General features: G+C 37.5%; 1 long non-coding RNA gene across 2 annotated transcripts; it reads left to right on the forward strand.

The window, feature by feature from the left end:
* Window positions 1–1,123: 1,123 nt before the first annotated feature.
* On the forward strand, window positions 1,124–12,022 carry LOC122910359. Of its 2 annotated transcripts, XR_006385217.1 has the most exons (3): window positions 1,133–1,366; window positions 10,922–11,090; window positions 12,009–12,022. It is a non-coding gene; the product is annotated as an uncharacterized LOC122910359 (long non-coding RNA). The 2 variants fall into 2 exon arrangements; XR_006385216.1 differs by lacking the exon at window positions 12,009–12,022 and having other exon boundaries at window positions 1,124–1,366; window positions 10,922–11,197.
* Window positions 12,023–24,725: the final 12,703 nt, after the last annotated feature.

The raw sequence follows: 24,725 nt of genomic DNA on the forward strand, positions 1-24,725 counted from the left end.
AGGTTTATGTCTATTCCCCCCTCCACTGAGCCCATATTGCCTAGCATAGGAAAAAGCATTTGATAAATATTGATGAAGGAACAAAGGCAAAAGTGCTTTCTTAATGGGCCCAGAGAGCTAGCATTAAAACCAGGGACATTTTCCCCAAAACTAAAATGGCTGGCTTGGACATTAAATTCTAGAACAATGCTTTCTTCAATTTATTGGTAACTGATCATATGTGAAGCTGATCCATTCCTACCCATCTGATATGTTTATTCATTTTTCATTTGTCACTATGTACTATGCCAGTTGTTGGAAATTTGGATACAGACCTAGCTGGGCTCCTTTCCTTGGGCAGCTAAGTCCAGTACACACCCCTGTTGACCATTCCAGTGACTTGAGAGAGGTTTAGGCACAGTTTTCATTTGTGTCTGAACTATGATTACTATGGGGACTATGCAGCCAGGGCAGGGTTAGAATATGACTCATGTCATTTCCAGAACAAACATCTGTGCAGACTGCCTTCTCCATATTTTAAACAATAGGATGGATAAATAGTATTCCATTTTGGTGAAACATGACGTAGACTTCGCCACCTCTTCCTCTCAACTCAGCGTTGTTTGCAAATTCAACCATGATCAGAATCTGTGTTATATAAATGCTTAAAAACTAATACCTACACACTTCATAATGCCAGAGCTCTAACATTTCCATTGTAGTTGGATCTGAACACAAAGCAGACATTTTGATGTTTCCCCTAAACGCACAAAACAGATTTTACTTATACAATTTTTTTTAAATTTTAAAAGGAATGGAAATATAAACATTAAACAAAACTGAAGACTTCTATTTTAGTTTTAAAGAAACTCTTTTTCAGTGTATGGTCAAGAGGCACTTCATGAAAACTTCAGAATTTCACCAAAATGAACAGCTTCTCATCAGAAGAAAATTGATACCTACTTTGAAGATTCATTCATAAAACAAATACTTATTGAGTTCCTCTTTTATACTATGCATCCTTGCCCATTCTCCCAGGAACAAACATTCTTATACTCATGAAGTTGTTTTTTAGGAAGGGAAACTAACAAGGTAATGAATGCTAGTGATAAATATTATTATGACAGCGTGAGGGTGTATTGAAATAGTTACAGGCAAGGCTGTTCTAGAAAGGAGACACTTGGGCTGGAATCCAAACGTTGAGAGGAATGCCTTGCAAAGAGCTGGAGGAAGAGCAGAGGGCACAAGGAATGCTGAAGACTGAAGGCAGAAACCGTGTGGGCATTATCAGAGAGACAGAAAGACAGCCAGATAGCCTGAAGCTACAGAGGGAGGTTGTGGCCAGATCAAAGAGGTTGGAATTTTAAGTGCAATTGAAAAATCACAGGTGAGTTTTGATCAGCAGTGACGTAATGTTTAAAAAATTATTCTGGGGTGCCTGGGTGGCTCAGTGGGTTAAGCCGCTGCCTTCGGTTCAGGTCATGATCTCAGGGTCCTAGGATCGAGTCCCACATCGATCCCTCAGCAGGGAGCCTGCTTCCCTCTCTCTCTCTCTCTCTCTCTGCCTGCCTCTCTGCTACTTCTGACCTCTCTCTCTGTCAAATAAATAAATAAATAAATAATCTTAAAAAAAAATAAAAAATTATTCTAGTGCTACATTGAAAATAGGTTAAAATTGAGTGAGAGAAGATGGAGAGAAATCAATGAGAATATTGCATTAGGAAGAGGGGCTAGTAGCTTGAATCCGGGCATGAGCCTGGGATTGGGCTGGAGTTCTTGGAACAAAACCCAACTCTACACATGAATATTGCAAATGAGTCAGAATTCTGACACATGAAATTATTCTGTTGGGTAACTGCCATTCTCCACAGGCCATTTTATGAAATCATGTTATGGTTTTGGCTAGAGATTTTTAAGTTTGGAATGTATTTTCTAAATCCAAGTACTTACCGAACTGTATTTAGAAAACAGAATGGTTTTCTAGTTCTTATTTCACCCTATTATCCAAATAATTGTTCGAAGTACAAGTGGATAAGTCCGTCTATTTTTCTCACATTAGAGCAGCTAATGCTTCAGTTTTACAAGAATCACCTGTATAATATGGTTAGCCCGTTCATGCTAGGCTTTGCTTAGAGACGATTGTACTTTAATGGCCGAAGATACTAAGGTTGTTAATCACCAGAGTATAACACACCCATACTCTGTCAACATCTTCTTAAATTAAGAATTTATGTAATAGATGAAATTTTACACTGCCGTTATAGATGAGATAGAATTTATAAGACTATTAAAGAAAATCACAGGTTAACTTTGGTTATCATAAATGATGTTTAAGGAATAGTAATTTCCAAATCATATTTTCCACTGAAGTATAATTCTTCACGAAGTAACTATTTTCACAGGTAATGAGTTGCATCCATATTCAGATCCATAACCAGGCAGTTTCAAATGGTATGATCTATCCATTTTCAAAAACGCCTATGTCAAAATTTCTCCTCTTTTTAAATGACAAGCTCTACATTCTTGAGAAGATACTCTGTTTATCTATTGTTATTTTGGATCTCTGAAATTGTAACACACAGAAAACTGTAGCTCATAGACACAGAATGTTTTAATTAATAATATTGAACAAATAATATTTCTGGTTTGCATTTTTCACATTTGAACCTGAATGAAAACGGAAGCTAATATTTTACAGAATAAGCTATTTCTCCCAATTATTTTCTGAATTTTATTATGCATAAGAAAACAGAGTTTTCAAGGAAGGCTGGTCAGTGGGTGGAAAAATAAAGGCTGTTCTTTTTCTGTTGCTCTTATGACTAAAAATATGCTTACATGTGTATCTCCATCACCATTATTTTTTGGAGGAGTTACTGTCTTTTCTACATTAAAAGGCAACACATGCAATTATAATTTTAATTAAAAATAGTTAATAGTAGTATAAAAGAGTTCAAGAACAACAAGAGTTACAGTATTCATATGAATAAAGTAGGGTTAATTTACGTTGCCTTGTGTTTCAATATAAGAACAGAATTCAGGGCTTTAGAATATTACCCTAGTTTCCTCATCTTGAACACTCTCAATTAATTTTGTTTGTGATTTGTAGCAATTAGAAACCTAAAATCACAGATTTTGTAGTAATCATAGTATGAAATGAAAATTTTACTCTGGGAAAGAGCTCCCAAGTTTTTTAGAGAATTAAATGGTGAGATTTGTGCTGAATTAGGTATCTAAGCAACAGAACTATAGCCAAAATGCTTGGAAAAAAAAAACAAAATTCCATTTTCAAAGAACACTAACTACTAATATTATGAAAAACAAATTCTAAACCTTGGTTTTGGGGCAAACTGTATTTTGATATAATTTCAAACTTAGTGAGAAGTTGCAAGAATCATATGAATAATTCCTATATATTATTGACCCAGATCGATCAACTATTTATATTTTGTCCCATTTATTTTATCATTCTCTCTATCATTTAGCTAGCTAGCTGTGTAGTTATCATCAGTCAATTTTTCTGAACCATTTGAGTACAAGTTGCAGAAATCTTGCTCCTTGACTCCTGAATACCAGAGTGTATTTCATAAGAAGAAACATATACAATTATTAAAATCAGAAAAATCAAGCTAGCTCCTGTGTTGCTTGGCATGTCTCCATCCTTCTCTGAGTGCCTCCATACTTTCTGTCCCATGATCTTCCATGTCCAACTCATCTTCTCCTGTACCAGCTGTGGATTCCATCATATCTTTATGGAATGTCATATTTTTTTACAACCAAGATTTTGGCTGTAGGTGGTCACTGTATATTTCAAAGGTAGTTGACATGAGATGTCATGGGCAAATTAATCAATTAAATTAAGTCATCATGTATTGATTACCAACTATGTAGAAGAACTGTAGGATATTCAAATAAGAAGGAAGTGAGGAATTCAACAGGGTTTATGCTCTATGATTGAATTTAAAGTCAGTTGGAAACATTACCTGTTTTCATATTTGGAAGAGTTGTCTCCTTGTTGTTATTGTCTTCTCCAAATTTGACCTGCAAGTTAATCAAACATTATTAGAAAGCTAACAGGTGGCTTAAAGATCCAAACCTTTTACAAACAAAACTATAGCAATGAGAAGAAATATAAAACATGTGATTAATTAGTAAGGTGGAAGAAGAGGGTAGAATGTTCAAAAGATGGAAAATATCTGGGGAAAACCAGAATTCTAATACACTGTCTGACAGTGTAAACGGTTATTTTGTTAAAGAGAAGTTGGGAAATCTATCAAGAAAAAATGCCTATGTCTTTTGCAAACAAGTCTAAAATAGGGATATATCAGTTCATGAGCACAAAGAGATAAGTACAAGTCTATTAATTAATTGCAGCAGTGTTGGTCAGGGTTGGTCAAATACTAGAAACTCAAATGTGCATCATCAGCGGGTAGATTAAATAAAGTTGTGTTATGGTTCTGTTATAGATTACCATACAAGGTAAGAGAGTAAGTTAGATGTCAATGAGCAGCTGTGGGAAGATGTTTAGGACAAGTTAAACTAAAAAAGAAAAAAGCATGTTGCAGAATGTTCTTTTTTATTTCTATGAAGTAAAACTCCATATGTGAAAATGTTAATGCTGAGAAAAAGGTCTGGAAAAATAACTTAATGATTAATTCAGAAAAAGGATGTGAATTTAGGGAAATTGGAGATTGAATTTGATTGTTTCTAGCTCTTTAATATACAAAATTTTTTTGACAAGAAAATATGATGTATTACTTAAACAAAATGTTCCTAAGTTATTGGACAATTTGACTTCTAAACCCATAATCTTAACACTGAATAATCAGAATAATCAGAATAATCAGAATCTTCGGCCTTTCCCCTTTTAGTTATCGATGGTTGCATAACGAATTCCTCCACAACTAAGTGGCTTAAAGGCCTGAAACAAACATTTCTTGTCTCACAGTTTCTGTGGATCAGAACGTTGGGCATAGCTCAACGGGGTACCTTAGGATCAAGGCTTCTCACGACTGGGCTTGCAGTCTCCTGGGAAGTTTCAACTAGGGGGAAATCTTCTAAGCCCCCTCTTGACATGACTCTTTCCCAGGGCTATCCTGAGAGCGAGTGATCCAAGAGATAGTATGTTAGAACAAACAGAATAGAAGCCACTGTCTTTTTTTTTTTTTCAGTTTCTTTTCAGTGTTCTAGAATTCATTGTTTACGCACCACACCCAGTGCTCCAAGTAATACGTGCGGTCCATAATACCCACCACCAGGCTCACCCAACCTCCCACCCCCGCTTTGCTCCAAAACCCTCAGTTTATTTCTCAGAGTCCACAGTCTCTTATGGTTCGTCTCCCCCTCCAATTTCCCCCAACTCCCTTCTCCTCTCCATCTCCCCATGTCCTCTGTGTTAGAAGCCACTGTCTTAAAACGTAGCTCTCTTTAGAATTCTCTTTGTTCAAATCATTGTCCCACCTGACATTATTTGGGGCATCTGAGGATGGGTGTTTTCAGTAATAAGAGGATTGAACAGAATTCAGCATGGAGTGCTAGATTGCAAGTTAGGGCATCTTAGTATATAGGCTCTGTTTTCTGAATGTAAATCTATCTTTCACTGTTGTTTCTGAAAATAGATATTGTAAAAATGTTGACTCTGGATAGAACTATGGGCATTTCATAGGTTTTTATTTTGGGGTGAGTTTTGTTACAGTTTATCAAAGATATTTTCCTGAAGTCTACATAGACTTCAGGACTACTTTGGGACCTACAAACACGTGGGACACCCAGCAGCTTCAAATTCTTGTTATCCAAAAGGCTAATAAGAGTTTTTAAGTTAAATATGATACCTAATTCAGCAGAAAGACTGTGTCTGTCCCTTGTAAACTCTGATAAATTCTGTATCTCATATTTAAAAAGTAGAGAAAAAATAATGTAAAAATATAGGGGGATTGTGGCTACACGATTGAAAATCACCTTGAAATAAACATTCTCATGGTACAATGATGTGGTATTGGAATAAACCAAAATGTGTATAAATTAGGGAAAAAAAACCCTTAATTTTGGGAGTGATACCCATCAGATTGACTACATACTAGTCATTAGAAGCAAGTCATTAAGTCCAGCCTTTAATCCAGGGGAGAGGATTACATACAGGTGAGTAAAGGGCAGGAAGCAGGGTTCACATGTGGTCATCTTACAGGCTTCCTACTGCATCCACCCCTTTGTAAAAATTTCCCTACTCAGAAACAAAAGCCTTCTAAAAGTTTGTATAATTTTTGGAGTTTTGGGGAGAAAAGCCCCCTTCTTTTTATTTTTAACACTTCTAACGTATTAAAAATAAAGCTATCTAAAAAAAGTTAATAAAATTGTAATTTACCTTTCTTGTTCACACTATACAATCTGATCCCTTCAGGATGCAAATATATATTTTTTTCTATTTAACAAGCTAATTTCAGAATTTACAAGAAACTATTAGTAGGCTACTATACATGGTACGGTCTAGTAATAGGATTCAAACTGAAAGTTATGAGATACACACTTTCTTTGAATCCTGTAAGATTTCATGTTCCTCCTCTTGGAAAATACATAAAAGTCAATGCTTGAGGCGTTTAATGGATGTGCAGTTTCAGCCAAATGATCCTCCTGGTAAACTTTCTTGTGACAAGCTCAGTGTTATTCAATATAGAATGGGTTAAGTGATGTGGAATTCTGAACCTTTTTCTATTTTACAAAATACTTTAGACAGCCTTATTTTAAACTTAGGCTAAAATTCTGCAAAACAGCACATAAAATTCTGCAGAACAGATAGAACAGAATATATATATTTATATTTATAATACAAATATTTTAAAAATCTTTAAAATTAAGCCCCAGGAAAAATGCCCTGAGCCTTACTGATGGCTATTCACAACAATGAAGCTTATTAATATGCATATGCATTTACTATCATAAGGAAGCTTATTCCGTATTCCTGATGTTTCTTTTCTGTGGAGGGAGCAGTATCAATGTGATGCTTGAGTTTTTTCTTTTCTTTCTCTTGCTTTAATCTTAGTTGGGTTCTGGAACCACCAGCCTGAGCTGTAGGAAGGACATATTTGCTCTGTTCCTCCATGCTATTCGCTCTTCTAGGGGAAAGCCGTCACCGGAAGAGATCCTGGACAGTCCTGTGTTATCTGCTACTGGATAGGTTAAGTAAATTTGAGGTCAGTGTGATATCAGCGTTTCAGATGACCAAGCTCATCTGCCTTCAGATAAATCAGAGGGTCCAAAATAAGCTTTAACGTCAATAAAAGTGATATTTTGCTTAGCATTTATCGTCTCTTTAGATTTCTTCTTCCACTGGTTCAGCACTCATGTGGAAAACAAATGCATTATGTTGCTAGCTCCTTGTTATGGGTTGAATTGTGTCTTCCAAAAAGACATGTTGAAGTCAGAGGCACCTGGATGGCTCAGTGGGTTAAGCCTCTGCTTTTGGCTCAGGTCATGATCCCAGGGTCCTGGGATCGAGCCCCACATTGGGCTCTCTGCTCTGCAGGGAGCTGCTCCCCACCCCACCCACCCCCCACCTCTCTGCCTACTTGTGATCTCTGCCTGTCAAATAAATAAATAAAATCTTAAAAAAAAAAAGACATGTTGAAGTCTAACTCCCAATCCCTCAGAATGTGACCATATTCAGCTGGTCGGTCATTGCAGATTTACTTAGGTTTAAATTAAAATGAAATCATACCTTTATCCAATGTAAGATGAAGAGAAAAGCTACTCAGGGAAGATGGCCATGGGAAAATGGGGGCAGATTCAGGTGTGCTGCCACTCACCAAAGAATATCCAGGGCTACCAGATTCTGGAAAAGGCAAAGAAGAATTTTCCTTTAGAGGCTTCAGAGGGAGCAAGGTTCTGCAAACACCTTGATTTCAGAGCCTCAAGGCTGTGAGAGAACAAATTTCTATTGTTTTAAAGTACCCAATCTGTTGTACTTTGCTATGGCAGCCTTAGGAACCTAAGACACCCTTCTTAAAATAGTTACAAACACAAAACCAGAATGAATAATCTTGAATTTTACTTTCTCCTCCTCATATCAAGATGGAAAAAAACCCCATCCGGGAATGAAAGTTTTCATTCCCGGGGTGCCTACATGGCTCAGGTCATGATCATGGGGGTCTTTGGATCGAGCCCCATGTCGTGATCTCTGCTCAATGGCAAGTCTGCTTCTCCCTCTCCCTGTGACCCTCCCTACCAGTTTTACTCTCTTGCTCTTCTCTTTCACAAATAAATAAATAAAAATCTTTTAAAAAAAAAGAAAGTTTTCAATTCATTATTGGTGTCAATGAAATCAGTTTAACCTTAAATTAACTTTTTGTTCTAATATAGACATAGCCCAAAAGAGATCCATGAAGACCTCATTTAATTCATTAATGACAAACATTAACTGTAATTAACTCTAAAGAAAAGATTTGAGCTCAGTAGTGAATATTTTCATGATCAAATGCTTTTTCCTTTGTGCGAATGTGCATTGTACATCATGTATTACGGATCTCTGCACGTAAGTCGCGTTTCTCAGGAAGTTTTCTTTTCATTACAATGTGCTATTTCTGCACATTAAGATACTCAATCCGTAGTTTGTATCTTAATGTGCAACTTGGCCTTGTTAAATGCATCTTGGTGAAAATTTTTCTCTTTTCTATTTTTTTTTCTAATTGTTTTTAAAGAATTTTTTAAGATTTTATTTATTTATTTATTTGATAGTGATCACAGGTAGGCAGAGAGGCAGGCAGAGAGAGAGGAAGGGAAGCAGGCTCCCTGCTGAGCAGAGAGCCTGATGCCGGGTTGGATCCCAGGACCCTGGGATCATGACCTGAGCCGAAGGCAGCAGCTTAACCCACTGAGCCACCCGGGTGCCCCATCTCTCTTCTTATTAGAGTGAAAAACAAATAAGCCCTAAAGGACTTGGTTTTTGAAAGGACTCCATTCAATACATTCAAGACAGCCTCTTATCGGTAGCTAAATCTAATAGAGATGTAAAAGAAAGAAAAAATGCTTCCCATAGAAGATAAAGCATATCCATGTGTAATTAGATGGAAGAACTTTCAGTTGACTGGGTTATCATTTTGGAACAGAGAACCAAAAGTATCACAAGGGAAACATGATTTAGTTTAATTTACTAAAAACAGACGTGGACTCAGTTTTTACTTCCTTGTGCGGGTACGTCCAGGGGGAACTGTAACATGGTTGATACAGAATCTCTCCTCTGTGATTGTGTCAACACTTTTGAGATAAGGGAACAAACTAGATGACAGAGGAAGGCATCAGTGGATATTCCAAAGGGGAAAGATATCTTTTTCTTCAGAAACAAATAAAACACATTATATTTGCCAAAATATTTTGTCATGCCTTTGATTTAATTTAATCTTGAAGAAACAAAGTAGTACTAGTGGGAGAGAGTTCAGCAGCTAAAAATATCTGTAATGAGGAAACAAGGCCTGACTTTAATTTGATTTAGAGTGCTCAATGTTGCTAAGCACTATAATACAGTAATAAACATAGCCCTTTTACAACTGTGTGTTGATATAGGTGGGTTAGCAAATCAATTAGCTCTGTTTTAAAAGTAAACTTTTAAGTTGATTATTTGGAACAAAGGACGTGTTACTTTACTATAAATATATTAGTCCCCAGGATAACCTACAGAGCCTATTTAATACATGGCATAGTCAGGATATTATATTTGTAATAGAAATGTAAATAAAAAAAAGCTTAACTGCTCTATGACTATTATGATAAAGCAAGAATGGCTACATGATAGTCAACTCCAATCATGACAGCGAGCATTGAGATCCATATTTTTTCTTTTCTTTTAAGATTTTCTCTTTCTTTCTTTCTTTCTTTCTTTCTTTCTTCCTTTCTCTTTATGTCTGTCTTTTGAGAGTTTAAGCAGGGGAGGAGCAAAAGGAGAGGGAGAGAATCTTAAGCAGACTCTATGTTGAGCCTCAGGATCCATAATTTAACTTGAGGATGTCATGATCCCAGGGTCCCGGGATCAAGTCCCACATCAGGCTTTCCCTTTCTCAGTGGAGAGTCTGCTTCTCCCTCTGCCTCTGCCTGCCACTTCCCCTGATTCTGTGCTCTTTCTGTCAAATAAATATATAAAATCTTTTTTAAAAAGATTAAAAAGAAGTCTATTCAGTACTCCTCACTGCTTGCACAAGTAGACAGACATATAAATCAACCTTCTGTAAATTTCCTCATGAGGTAGGTCATGCAGTTTCAGAGATGTGGAAAGTTAGAAATAGCTACCAGCTACTCTAAGTAAAAGTTTTCCTTGGTTCTCTTATAAAGGCCTCAGTTTGTATCTCCTCATCTGGTGGCAAGCTGGAAATGGTGCTGGGTGAGGGTGAGGAGGCAAGATAGAAAATCTGGCAGACATAACTGCGGCTGCCCTTACTTCCACCTCCCTACCCCTCCCTCACTACCACTGATAGAAAGGGAAGGATTGAAAGATCCAGTGCTCATTGAAATGGAGTGTTGGGTTCAGGGTAATGAGTTCTCCCAAGGATTTGGGTGGAGATGGGGGGAGGTGGCCGTTGCTAAGCTAAGTTTGAACTGCTCAAGACCTCGTAAGCACCTATGAAGGACACTTGCTTCTCAGAGCATACACTTTGGCACTATTTGAATTTTTATTTTTATTTTATTTATTTTTTAATTTTTTAAAAAGATTTCATTTATTTGACAGACAGAGATCCAAGTATGCAGAGAGGCAGGCAGAGAGAGAGAGAGGGGTAAGCAGGCTCCCTGCTGAGCAGAGAGCCCGATGCGGGGCTCCATCCCAGGACCCTGGGATCATGACCTGAGCTGAAGGCAGAGGCTTTAACCCACTGAACCACCCAGGCCCCCCCTATTTGAATTTTTAAAAATGAACATGTATTATTTACTTATTTTTATTTTTAAAAGATTAATTTATTTATTTTAGGGAGAGAGAGAGAGAGCATGAGCTGGAGGGGCAGAAGGAGACGGAGAGAGAATCTCAAGGACGCTCTGAGCTGAGCTTGGAAGCCAACTCTGGGCCCGGTTTTGCCACCCTGAGATCATGATCTGAGCCCAAACCAAGAGTCAGAGGCTTAACAGACTGTGCCACCCAGGTACCCTGAACATGTATTATTTAAAAGCCATTTAATACGCTATATATTTTAATGATCTTTCAAACATCTTTCTAATCATGATTAATAAAGCACAATGATAAAAAAAAGATGATATATTTTTCAATGACAGAAGTGCCTATAGTTTTAAAAATAATTTTATTTTATTTGTTTTTTCATCATGGTAAGTATACTCTTTAAGTTTCATATCCCCACCAACCTCCCCTCTGGTAACCATCAATTTGTTCTCTATAGTTGAGTCTATTTCTTGGTTTCTCTCTCTTCCTTTTTTTTCCCTTTTGCTCGTTAGGGTTTGCGTTTGGTTTGTTCTTTTTCTAGCACCTTCGGGTGGAGGCGAGGCTGTTCACTCAAGATTCTTTTCACTTCTTGGGGTACACCTGTACTGCAGTAACCTTCCCTGTGGAACCACTTTGGCTGCATCCCAGAGATTTTTGGACTGTCAGATTTTCATTTTTATTTCTTTGTTGACACATTCATTGTTGAATAGCATCTTATTTAGCCAGAAGGGTCTATAGTTTTAAACTTAATTTCACTTAAAAATGTTTTGGAAAATTATTGATCTTTATGCAAATGCTTGTATACAACCCAATAAAGAACTGATATCATTGAAAGCATTTAATAGTTTTTACTCACGAGCCATCATTACTGCTGAATCTTAAAGCTATTATATGTTTCTATGGAACACTGGTGTATTCCTCAAATGTAGTGGCAAACTTCCCATTTTCCATTATGGTTAAATGGCCCATTATAAACAAGGTCATGATTTAAATTTGCTGCAGGTAAGTTTACTATTAATCTCATAAAATTTGGTCTCAGTCATTTTGTTGACACAGCTAAAACCCAAGAGACTTCCAATTCTTTTTTTTTTTTTTTTAAAGATTTTATTTATTTATTTGACAGAGAGACACCGCGAGAGAGGGAAAACACATGCAGGAGGAGCAGGAGAGGGAGAAGCAGGCTTCCCGCTGAGCAGGGAGCCCAATACAGGACTTATCCCAGATCCCTGGGATCATGATTCCAACTGAAGGCAGATGCTTAATGACAGCCACACCGGTGCCCCAAGACTTTTTTCATTGAAGATATTTTTGAGGTTTTCTATTCAGAGCTTACCTAATTCATAGCTATTCTTTTGTCCTATAAGTTGTTTACGTACCTGTTAAATAAACTGAGGGTGGGGCACCTGGGTGGCTCTGTTGGTTGCTTGGCTCAGGTCATGACCTCAGGGTCCTGGGATCAAGCCTTACATAGGGCTCCACGCTCAGTGGGGAGTTGGCTTGAGGATTCACTCTCTCTCTCTCTCCATCTGCCTTTTCTCCTGCTCGTGCTCTTCACTCTTTAAAATAAATAAATCTTTGATAAAAGATTAAAAAGATTAAAAAAAATTCTGAGAAGATATGGTTCTGATTTGCAAGGTTGGTTTTCATTGTTCCTATTATTTCAAGTTTGTGTACGAAAGAAGGTGAAAATATTTTGTCCTCATCTTTTACTCAAAATTTTAACGGTAAACATTTTGTTTTTGTCCTCAGCTTAATCTCCTCAACTCTCCTTTCAAGTAAGAATTATTGGCTCAGTGGATTAAGCCGCTGCCTTCGGCTCGGGTCATGGTCTCAGGGTCCTGGGATCGAGTCCCGCATCGGGCTCTCTGCTCGGCGGGGAGCCTGCTTCCTCCTCTCTCTCTCTCTGCCTGCCTCGCTGCCTACTTGTGATCTCCCTCTGTCAAATAAATAAAATCTTAAAAAAAAAAAAAAGAATTATTTTCTGCCAACTGTCATTTTTACATATAGATTTCAGATGTACTCTGTGTTCTTTAATCTGTTTAAAACATCCTAACAATTTTTTATTGATAGTTTTACCACAAATTCGTGTTTCTTCCAAAATTCTAATTTCAAATGTATTCCACTTAGAAGACTTTACGGTTTCCTAGAACTTCTATCCAAATAGAAATCCTTAACTGCCATTTTTGCTCATAATTGAATTTTTGTTGGCAGAACACTGAGTCCAGGGAAGTGCTACTTATTTATATCAGTAGCTATAACTGGTGAAAAACAAGCTGTTCTGGCAAAGTATTTATTAATTTAATATTATTTTGCTTTTTCTATCAACCTCATGCTTCAATATAGGCATAATTAACATCCTCCTCATATTCAGATTTAATATTTAATATCCAATGATCAAAATCTTGTAACATGGCTATGACTGGCAAACATTTTACATGACACCAATTATTGTGTTTATTTAATGTGATTATTTTGGTGGGCATTTATAAGATGCCTTCCTAGCACCCATTCCCCATGGTGTCATGGTTTTTTGTTTTTATTTTGTGCTTTTTGTTTTTTTTTGTTTTTGGTGGAATTGAAGGGTGGAGAGGTGGATCCATGAGGTTCCATCACGGTATTGTAAGAAGAGTCATATTTAGAATGAAACCAGCTTGGCAGAGGCAGGCTGGTAAGACAAAGACATTGGATCCTTAGTGAAATGCTTGCACCTGTATCTCAAGTCTGTCCTGAACAGGCCTATCCTTGGGTTTAGAGTTTCACGAGCCCACACGTCCTCTTCAATCATTAAGTCATGTTATGTTGGGTTTTCTATTATTTACAAGCAGGGTGTTTTAACTGATAGGAGCATCCATGGTAGGGACACCCTATGTTATATTCTTTCATATCAGCTTATCCTGTGGCCTCCAGGGCTTTCATTCCAGTTGGCTCTCTGCTTCCTTTTTTTTTTTTTAAGATTTTATTTATTTATTTGACAGAGAGAGACATCACAAGTAGGCAGAAAGAAGGCAGGCAGAGGTGTGGGGGGGGGGAAAGCAGGCTCCCTGCTAAGCAGAGAGCCTGATGCGGGGCTTGATCCCAGGACCCTGAGATCATGGCCTGAGCCGAAGGTAGAAGCTTAACCCACTGAGCCACCCAGGTGCCCCCTTCCCTTCCTTTAGAGTACTATTTCATCTTATATGGGAAAGAATTTTTCCCTGAAGTTTAGTCTATTTGATTTCTCTTTGACTATTTCACATATATTTCTTCTTAAAGTTCTCAAAAAGGATTTGGCGTTATTTATACATTGACTTTTTAAAATCTTAAATCATGTAAAAATGCTCTGGAAGGCAGAAAACTCTGGTGAAAAATTTTTATGTACTTTCTTAAATTTAAAATAGTTGGATGTGTTTAATACAGCAATGTGTGAAATTCTGAACTTAATTTCAAAAAAATGCAGTGTCAAAAAATACACATAATTCTTATAGTTACCTACTTGTTACTTGACACTATTAATTTGATAAGTTAGTAGGTATGTCTATCACAAACACTATGTTTCACAGTAAGCTGGGTGAAAACACAAAAATCACACCTAACTGAACTTGAGCAAGCATCTCTAAACATGTGTGTAGAATACAATAATAAAAAGTAATCTAAGAAATGGAAGTTTTCAAGAAATAATAAGTGTTGGCAAGGATGTGGGAAAAAGGAACACTTGTGCACTGTTGTTGGGAATGTAAACTGGTACAGTCGCTATGGAAACAGTATAAAGTTTCCTCAAAAAACTAAAAATAGAACAGAACTACCATATGATCCACCAATCCTACCAAAGAAAACAAAAACACTATCTTGAAAAGATATATGCACCCCATGTTCATTGCAGCATTATTAATAATAGCCAAGATGTGGAAACAACACCTGTCCACTAATAGATGATTGGATAATAAAAATGTTTATATGTATATATATCTCACAGAGGAATATTATTCAGCCATAGAAATAAAAATGAAGGAAATCTTGCCATTTGCAACAGCATGGATGCACCTTGAAGGCATTATGCAAAGTTTAAAAAGTCAGAGAAAAACAGACACCATATGACCTCATGTATATTTAAATTTTTTTAAAAAAGGTAACCCCCCCTCAAAACAACCCAACAACAACAACAACAAAACCCAAGTTCATAGATATAGGTGATTGGTGGTTGCCCAGAGGCTGGGGTTGAAAGGCACACATTTCACGTAGCTGATTTTTCTTGCACTTTTGGCAGTTCCTCCACATTACTGATATAAAAATTGTTTTGTCCCTCTCTGAAAGGTGCAGGGAGGTATGTGCCAAGCCCTTCTCCCCAAACACTCCCCCAACAATGCTAACCTGTTTCCGGTAACTGGGAATAATGAGAGGTGTCCCAAAACATTCTGACACTCATCGCCCAAACAGGTAAAGTCACAGGCTTGGGATGGCAGTTGAGCAATTCTGCCCTTTTTATAAACAGTTACTGATTCCTTCTTTGGAATGAGCTCTGTTACAGCTGCCTCGGGGATGAAATCACCAGCTACGCAGCTCACAGCGGGAGCGCCTGCTGTTCTTGCATCTGACTTTCCAGTGACAGTAGAAGTTTGCCTTCTTTAATACTCCTCAAACTTCCCCGAATTCTGTCCCATTCCACTCTCCTCTCCCTTATCTGTCCCCCACCTCCCCATTCTCTTCCCAGACCCTCCTAGGCACTAACGGCTTCTATGGTTAAATGAATGGGGAGAAAAATGGGAAAAGTAAGGAAGAGGAGCCCAGTGAGATCTATAGAAGTGTATTCCTCAGGCTTCACATTTTACCGAAATTGAATTCTTCAGGGTCCATCTGCCAGCTCTCCTCATCTGACTCAGATGCAGCGTTTTACTGGTTGAGATCTCCTATTTACCGCATAAAGGAGCCACATTTCCCCTATTTGAAAATGTCATGATTCTGAGCAAACCTCCCTTTTCCTAAAAAATAATGAATAAACGAATCTTATGGGTACTTTCTGGGCGGGTCATGGCATGAATTTATAGAATATGTCGCAATATTCTGCTTGGGCAAATATTCAAATTTTGTTTGCATTCTTCAAATACACAAGGACGACTAAAAAAATACAGGCAGTTCATAACTTGAGTGGGGGGGGTGGTCAGCAAGAAGTGAGGTCTGAGAGTTAAGCAAAGCGAATGAGCGAAGATAGTGAGGCCGTGTCATCAACAGTGTGATCCCCCGTAGGAGAGCCTTCTGCGCCCATCTAGGTTTTCAGCGCTGTCAGTAATAGCAATAGTGGAGACGATAAATCATCCACCAAGAATGTCTTGGCTAACATCCATTTCTGAACAGAAAAGTCAGAGAGGAGACTGCCGAGCTTGGGAGAACACCAGAGTTATTCCTGAAGGGATCACAATATATTTTGGGGAGAGAAAGTGAGCAATTAGGGAACAGACGTGGAGATGCTCTGGAGACGACCGGCGCTACTGGGGGAAGGGGAACATATAACGATGAAATCTGTTGAGCTAGAATTTTGAGCAGAGCCATCTAGCATTCCATAGTCCTGAGATTCCAAAACAGTAGCAGCTAATCCCTACTGGATCCCCTTGAAATTTCATCTCGGCTTAATCCGCACTCCATTCTCAACTGCTTTCCATCAGCGTTTGACGTAGGAAGCTATAAATTACCCATGGATATTAGGTCTGTACTTGTGCACAGTATTTGCTTATTTCTTCAACATGTTTTACCTCCTTAAACTGGAGTTCAATTCAGTACCAAGTATTATTACCTGATGCAGAGTGCAGGGTACAATGGTCTGGAGGTGAGATCTGAAAAGTAATAATAATATTTAGTAGTAATAATAGCATTATTAGCTTTCAGTATATCCATGGAGGAAATAAATGATTGGCTGATTATATCTTTTTTAAAAAGTATTTTGTTTATTTATTTATTTGCCAGAGAGAGAAAGAGTGAGAGAGCACACAAGCAGGCAGAGTGGCAGGCAGAGGCAGAGAGAGAAGCAGACTTCCTGCCGAGCAAGAAGCCCCATGTCGGACTTGATCCCAGGACTCTGGCGTCATGACCCGAGCCTAAGGCAGCTGCTTAAGCGACTGAGCCACCCAGGTGTCCCTGGCTAATTATATCTGATTGGGATAATAATTCATAACCAAGTTTTTAAACATCACATGCTTTTAAACATGCTTTTAAACATCACATATCTGTACTAGAGCTGTTTATATGAGTGAGTGGGTGTGTATGAGTGTGAGTGTGTGTGTGTGTGTGTGTGTGTGTGGTTTTTTTAAGGTCTCAGAAAGAAAAATGTATTATCCTAGCTCCAGTTTATTGGCCCAAAAAATAAAGTTATCCATGTTTAAGTTTATAAGATAAATTTCAGAGTTTCAAAAATAGAGAATTTTGCTTTCATTTCATAATGAAAAGGAAGAAGAATCTCAAAGCAATAAAGACACTCAAATTACCATTATCTGGAAGTAGCCATTTAATTTTGATATAGTCTTCATATACTTTGCTTTTCTAAATATTTTACAGTGTTTTGTAACCACATCTGCCATTTAAAACTACTATAAAGTGACTATTTCCCTTATACCAGGACCTATACAATCACTTTTTTGGGCAATTTGGGGCAATCCATTTCTTTGATTCAATAAAGGTAATCTCTTATTCAATTTCAGAATATTATTTCTTCATATTTATTATAGAGGTGTATATTCTTTTTCACCTGATGGCCTTTCTCCTTTAAATTTTAACCAAATACATCTTTATTTTTGTAGATGTTTGATAATCAAGATACAGATACCAGCTTTACTCAGCACAGCCCAGTAGAGGCAGTGTGGCATCAATGTGGAGGAGCTCAAAAGCAAATCTGGGGTGCAGAGTTACTTCTCCCGGCACCTTATTCCACCTGTAATCTAGACATGGAATAATGCAAATGGTACATTTTCTCCTCTGTTAAATGCTAGAGCACTTTCTTTTTTTTTTTTTTTTAATTTTTTTTAAAAAAGATTTTATTTATTTATTTATTTGACAGGCAGAGATCACAAGGAGGCAGAGAGGCAGGCAGAGAGAGAGGAGGAAGCAGGCTCCCTGCTGAGCAGAGAGCCCCATGCGGGGCTCGATCCCAGGACCCTGGGATAATGACCTGAGCCGAAGGCAGAGGCTTTAACCCACTGAGCCACCCAGGCGCCCCTGTTAGAGCATTTTCTATCTTTTTTTTTTTCTAAAGATTTTATTTATTTATTTGACAAAGAGAGAGAGAGAGAGCACAAGCAGGCAGAGAGGCAGGCAGAGAGAGAGGGGGAAGCAGACTCCCCGCTGAGCAGAGAGCCCGATTCGGGGCTCGATCCCAGGACTCTGGGATCATGACCTGAGCCAAAGGCAGAGGCTTTAACCCACTGAACCACCCAGGCGCCCCAGCACTTTCTATCTTGATGGGTTTTTATGAGGAGTGCATGTCATTCGGACAACACTTTGAAAATATATTGAAAACACTTTGTAAATATATTGAATATGGCTAATTGGTATAGAATTGATTACATTCTCACTTTTTTCGAATGGGTCTTTCTGCATTGCAGAGGCTGGAAGACCACCCAGGCTCTCTGGTATCTACAGTTCCACGTTTAAAATAAGCTTCCCCAATATAGTTGCCAGACCCCAGGGAGATGGAAGTGAGTTGGAGACATCTCCTTGCTTGATTTATACCATGTTCTGCTGAAAGCCACACTTGAGAAGCAGAATTAATCATGTCAGGAAGAAATTGCCCTGAAGGAGACAGTTGGTCCCCAAGGGCCAATGTTCCAAGCAGCAGTTTTGAGGGAACCATGGGCATTGTTCCAGCAATGACATTTTTGTCCTTGGAACATAGTGGTACACTTTTTTGTTTTGTTTTGTTTTGTTTTTTAATTCAGTAGTTTCATCAGTGATTCCTAATTCCCTGACTTTCTGATTCTGACAGAAGTCAGATCTAGAGGCCTGGATCAATCCACATGCCCAGTTCTCCAAAGGATTTTATAGCATTCTTTGATTTAATTCTGTTCTGCTTAGTTTTAGAGTGATTCTAGTTCTTGAATGGAACCCTGTCTCATACCTTCACTTATTAAGCAATACCAAAATGCTGGACATCCAATGATAGACTAAATGTTTCTATTTTCCTTTGAGGCTTTCAGCCTATGTATCCATAAATTAAGTTGTATAATTGAGATTCTGACATATTCCATGATTTTTCCTATGATTCTGTATTCCATAATTGATGCCATGATTCATAAAAACCTCCTTGCTCAATTTTTAAAATTATTTATTAATTATATCAGCAACCTCTCTCTCCTCATTAACCATATTTGGACTCCCAACTTTTTCTGTTTAAGAAGTTGTATTGATCCAGGGCGCCTGGGTGGCTCAGTGGGTTAGGGCCTCTGCTTTCAGCTCAGGTCATGATCCCAGGGTTCTGGGATCAAGCCCTGTGTTGGGCTCTCTGCTCAGCGGAGGACCTGTTTCCCCCTGTCACAGCCTGGTTGAGCACAGAGTGTGGCTGGAGACCAGGGAGACAGGAGGGACTGACTGCTTTTCTCTGAGGGTGCACTGAGGAGTGGAGCCCTGAGCTCTCAGTTCCTATGGCACTGGAGATTGGGAGGCCACCATTTTCACTCCCATCCTCCAGAGCTCTATGGAAAATGTTCAGAGAACAAAAGCTCCTGAGAGTGAACCCAAGCAGATTACTTAGCCGAGCTCCTGGCAAGGGCAGTCCAGCCAAGACCAAGTTCACTGATCAAGGTGAACTCTGGAACTCCAGAGCTTGGGGAAAGCAACACATAGAATTCATGGCTTTCCACCCCCATGATCCTTTAGTCTTGCAAAGTTAATTTTTTTAATTTAATTTTTTATCCTATTTTTTTAACTTTTGCTCTTTACTCTTATAACGTTTTTGAACTATTTTATCTTAGCAATAACTTAAAAAAATCTTTTTAAATTTTCATTGTTATAGTCCTATTTTATCTCTTCATTGTATTTAACCTTATTTTTTGTATACATATAAGTTTTTTTCCTTTAAAATTTTGAGATACAATTTCTTCTAACAGATCAAAGTATTCCCTAAATCTAGTGCATGGCTTTGTTCTAGTCTCCAGCCTGATCACATTCTCTCCTCTTTTTTTTTTTTTTTCTTTTTCTAACCAACTTATCTTATCAATTCCTTTTTAAGAACCTTTTAAAATTTTCATCTTTACAGTCATATGCCATCCCTTCATCGTGTTTACCCTTATTGTTGTATATAAAAAAGTTTTTCTTTCTTTAACATTTTGGGAGGTAATTTCTTCTAAGAGACCAGAATACACTCAAGTGGGAGGCTCTGTTCTATTCAGCAGTATATATATATATATATATATATATATATATATATATCCCCCTTTCTTCTCCCCCCTCGTTTTGGGTCTCTTCTGACTTGGTTAGCATATATTTTTCTGGGGTCTTTGCTACCCTTTTAGTATTTTATTTTCTCATTCATATATTCTTATCTGGATAAAATGACAAGGTGGAAAAACTCACCAGAAGAAAAAAGAACAAGAGGCAGTACTGATGGCTAGGGACCTAATCAATATGGACACTGGTAATATATCAGAACTAGAGTTCAGAATTAATGATTATCAAGGTGCTAACTGGGCTCGAAAAGGCATGGAAGATATTAGAGATTCCCTTTCTGGAGCAATGAAATCCTTTTCTGGAGAAATAAAAGAACTGAAATCTAACCGAATTGATATTTAAAAAGTTATTAATGAGGTGCTATAAAAAAATGGAGGCTCTTACTGCTAGGATAATTGAGGCAGAAGAGAGAATTAGTGATATAGAAGACCAACTGACAAATAGAGAAGCTGAGCAAAAGAGAGAAAAACAACTACTGGACCAATAGGGGAGAATTCAAGAGATAAGTGACACCATAAGATGAAACAACTTTAGAATAATTGGGATCCCAGAAGAAGAAGAAAGAGATAGAGGAGCAGAAGGTATATTGGAGCAAATTATAGTAGGGAATTTCCCTAATATGGCAAAGGAAACAAGCATCAAAATCCAGGAGGCATAGAGAACCCCCTCAAAATCAATAAAAATAGGTCAACATCCTGTCATCTAATAGTAAAACTTATAAGTTTTAATGACAAAGAGTAAATCCTGAAAGCAGCTCGGGACAAGAAGTCTGTAACATACAATGGAAGAAATATTAGGTTGGCAGCAGAGTTATCCACAGAGACCTTGCAGGTCAAAAAGGACTGGCATGATATATTCAGAGCATTAAATGAGAAAAATATGCAGCTAAGAATACTATATCCAGCTAGGCTTCCATTGAAAATAGAAGGAAAGATAAAAAGCTTCTAGGACAAACAAAAATTAAAAAAATTTGCTAACATATTTCATACAGGAAATATTTAAAGGGGTCCTCTAAGCAAAGAGAGAGCCTAAGAGTAACAGACCAGAAAGAAACAGAGACTATAATAAACAGTAACAGTCACCTTACAGGCAATACAATGGCACTAAATTCATATTTTTCAATAGTTACCCTGAATGTAAATGGGCTAAATGCCCCAATCAAAAGACACAGAGTATCAGAATGGACTAAGAAACAAAACCCATCAATATGCTGTCTACAAGAAACACATTTTATACCCAAAGACACTTCCAGATTTAAAGTGAGAGGGTGGAAAGCAATTTACTATGCTAATGGACATCAGAAGAAAGCTGGGTTGGCAATCTTATATCAGATCAATTAAATTTTAAGCCAAAGACTGTAATAAGAGATGAGGAAGGACACTATATCATACTTAAGGGGTCTGTCCAACAAGAAGATCTAATAATTCCAAATATCTATGCCCCTAAAATGGGATCAGTCAACCATATAAACCAATTAATAACAAAATCAAAGAAACACAATGGAAATAATACAATAATAGTAAGAGACTTTAACATCTCCCTCACTGAAATGGATAGATAATCTAAGCAAAAGATCAACAAGGAAATAAAGGCCTTAAATGACACACTGGACCAGATGGACATCACAGATATATCCAGAACATTCCATCCCAAAGCAACAAAATACACATTCTTCTCTAATGCACATGGAATATTCTCCAGAATAGATCACATCCTGGGTCCTAAATCAGGTCTCAACTAGTACCAAAGGATTGAGACCATTCCCTGCATATTTTCAGACCATAATGCTCTGAAGCTAGAACTCAATCACAAGAGGAAAATTGGAAAGCACTCAAATACATGGAGGCTAAAGAGCATCTAAAGAATGAATGGGTCAACCAGGAAATTAAAGAAGAATTGAAAGAATTGAAGAATTGAAAAAACTCATGGAAACAAATGAAAATTAAACACAACTGTTCAAAATCTTTGGGACACAGCAAAAGTGGTCCTGAGAGGAAAGTATATATTGATACAAGCCTTTCTCAAGAAACAAGAAAGGTCTCAAGTACACAACCTAACCCTACACCTAAAGGAGCTGGAGAAAGAACAGCAAAGAAAGCCTAAACCCAGCAAGAGAAGAGAAATAATAATGCAAATCAAAACCACAATGAGATACCACTTCACACCAATCAGAATGGCTAAAATTAACAAGTCTGGAAATGATAGATGTTGGCGAAGATGTGGAGAAAGGGGCACCCTCCTACACTGCTGGTGGAAATGCAAGCTGGTGCAGCCATTCTGGAAAACAGCATGGAGGTTCCTCAAAAAGTTAAAAATAGAGCTACCCTATGACCCAGCAATTGAACTACTGGGTATTTACCCTAAGGATACAAATGTAGTGACCCAAAGGGGCAAATGTTTATAGCAGCAATGTCCACAAGAGCCAAAATATGGAAGGAACCTAGATGTCCATCAATGGATGAATGGATAAAGATGTAATATATATATATATATGCAATACTATGCAACCATCAAAAGAAATGAAATCTTGCCATTTGCAATGATGTGGATGGAACTGGAGGGTATTTTGCTGAACGAAATAAGTCAATCAGAGAAAGATAATTATCATATGATCTCTCTGATATGAGGAATTTGAGAGGCAGGGCGGGGGTTTGTGGGGGCTGGGGAAGAATAAAATGAAATAAAATGGGATCGGGAGGGAGACAAACCACAAAGGACTCTTAATCTCACAAAACAAACTGGGGGCTCCTGGGGTGTGAAGGGGTAGGGAGAGGGTGGTTGGGTTATGGGCACCAGGGAGGTTATGTGCTATGGTGAGTGCTGTGAAATGTGCAAGGCTGATGATTCACAGACCTGTACTGCTGGGACAAATAATACATTATATATTAATAACAATAATTTTTTAAAAAGTTGAATTGAATTTCTTCCTGGTTTGGGAGTCAAGACTTCACTCTTAATGATATATAGAATAATTCTCATTTCTAAGCTATCATTGTAATTTCCTTCCTACACCCATGTTAGTAAATCCAAGGAATAAAATAGAGAGAACAGTTTCTAAATTATTTTTGACATTCAACAAGCCTGACTTTTTCAGCCTGTACCTCCTTAACAGGGTAAGAATTCTCAGATGACAACCCACAAGGACAAGGAAGACAGGGAGGCATTTCATTTCTGAACTGGTTTGAAAGACACATTTACCAGCATGGATAAATGAAGCACAGCACTAACCAAAATAGATTATTTAGAGTATTAGTCACTTCACAAATACAAAAGACCTATGGATAATTTAAGCTGGATGTATTTCGAAGCACCTTGGCATGCTACTGGTCATTAGGCTATGCCTGGTGGTTATGTCAATATGTATCATTTCCTAAGGAAGAATTCATCAACATTGCCATTCTGTATGCTCAATAAACCAGCAGATGGTGTATGAAAATTTCTTCAAGGTGACATAGAAACCATCCCATGGAATCCCTCCTTGTTTCCTTCAACACTAATATATTAGAATAAGGTTTCATTTACAAATTTAAAGAAAAACCAGGTATTTAATCAGCTTTCATGTGCAGACACAAGTGAATGTTTCGGACGCATCTAAATTTGCCTGTATGATTTTGTGTGAAATGTACTGAAAAATCATAGACCAGATTTCTCAAACCAGAAAAAAAGATTAATATAGAAAAAAAATTGCTGAGTGTCATGGCCACCTGGCATGTTTCCGGCATGTTCTTTAACCCAGAAATCATAAAGATCAGCTGAGTTGAAGATCAGCTGAAGAAAGATTGTGAATACTCTGTCTTCACTAGAGCAAGTTAGCACAGCAGAATGACTACAGCACTTGTATTGTGAGGTTGAATTTGAGAAATGCTGAAATACTGGTATTCCTACTAGTTTCTAATTCCGAACTGTGATTTTAAGGTATTAAATTAATAAAATAAAATTACCACGCTACAACTGTAATACATTTTATGTACAAGCTTATAAGGTCTTTGAAGGGAGGTATTTGCTTTTGATAAAACATTTTTAGAGGTACTATGTAACATAGGTTAAATTGAAGAGCGAACAATCAAAAGAAGCTTATAATTCTAATATAAATGATTAGCGGGTAGAATTAATAAACCTTAATTTAATTTAAAATAAAGCCAGCACCACATAAAATGAGGAACATCATGTATTAAAAATGAAATGTCATTGACTTTTCAAATCAACATGAATCAATTGGGCCATAGTCAAATAATAAGTGTGTTTTTGTGAAAAAATTCCAGGTGCTAATAAAAAACTTTTTCTGATTTTAACTAGTTGGGAGTGGGGTGGTAGATTGAGTTTGCTTTTAGCTAATCAAAATGTTTTCTTCCGTTACCATCTTCAACAATTCCAGTATTTCATTTGGTCACTTTATGAATTGCTTTTTGAATGAATTTTTGTTTTTGAAAATGGT

This window comes from Neovison vison, chromosome 6 (assembly GCF_020171115.1).
Source record: "Neovison vison isolate M4711 chromosome 6, ASM_NN_V1, whole genome shotgun sequence".
NCBI classification, from domain to species: domain Eukaryota; kingdom Metazoa; phylum Chordata; class Mammalia; order Carnivora; family Mustelidae; genus Neogale; species Neogale vison.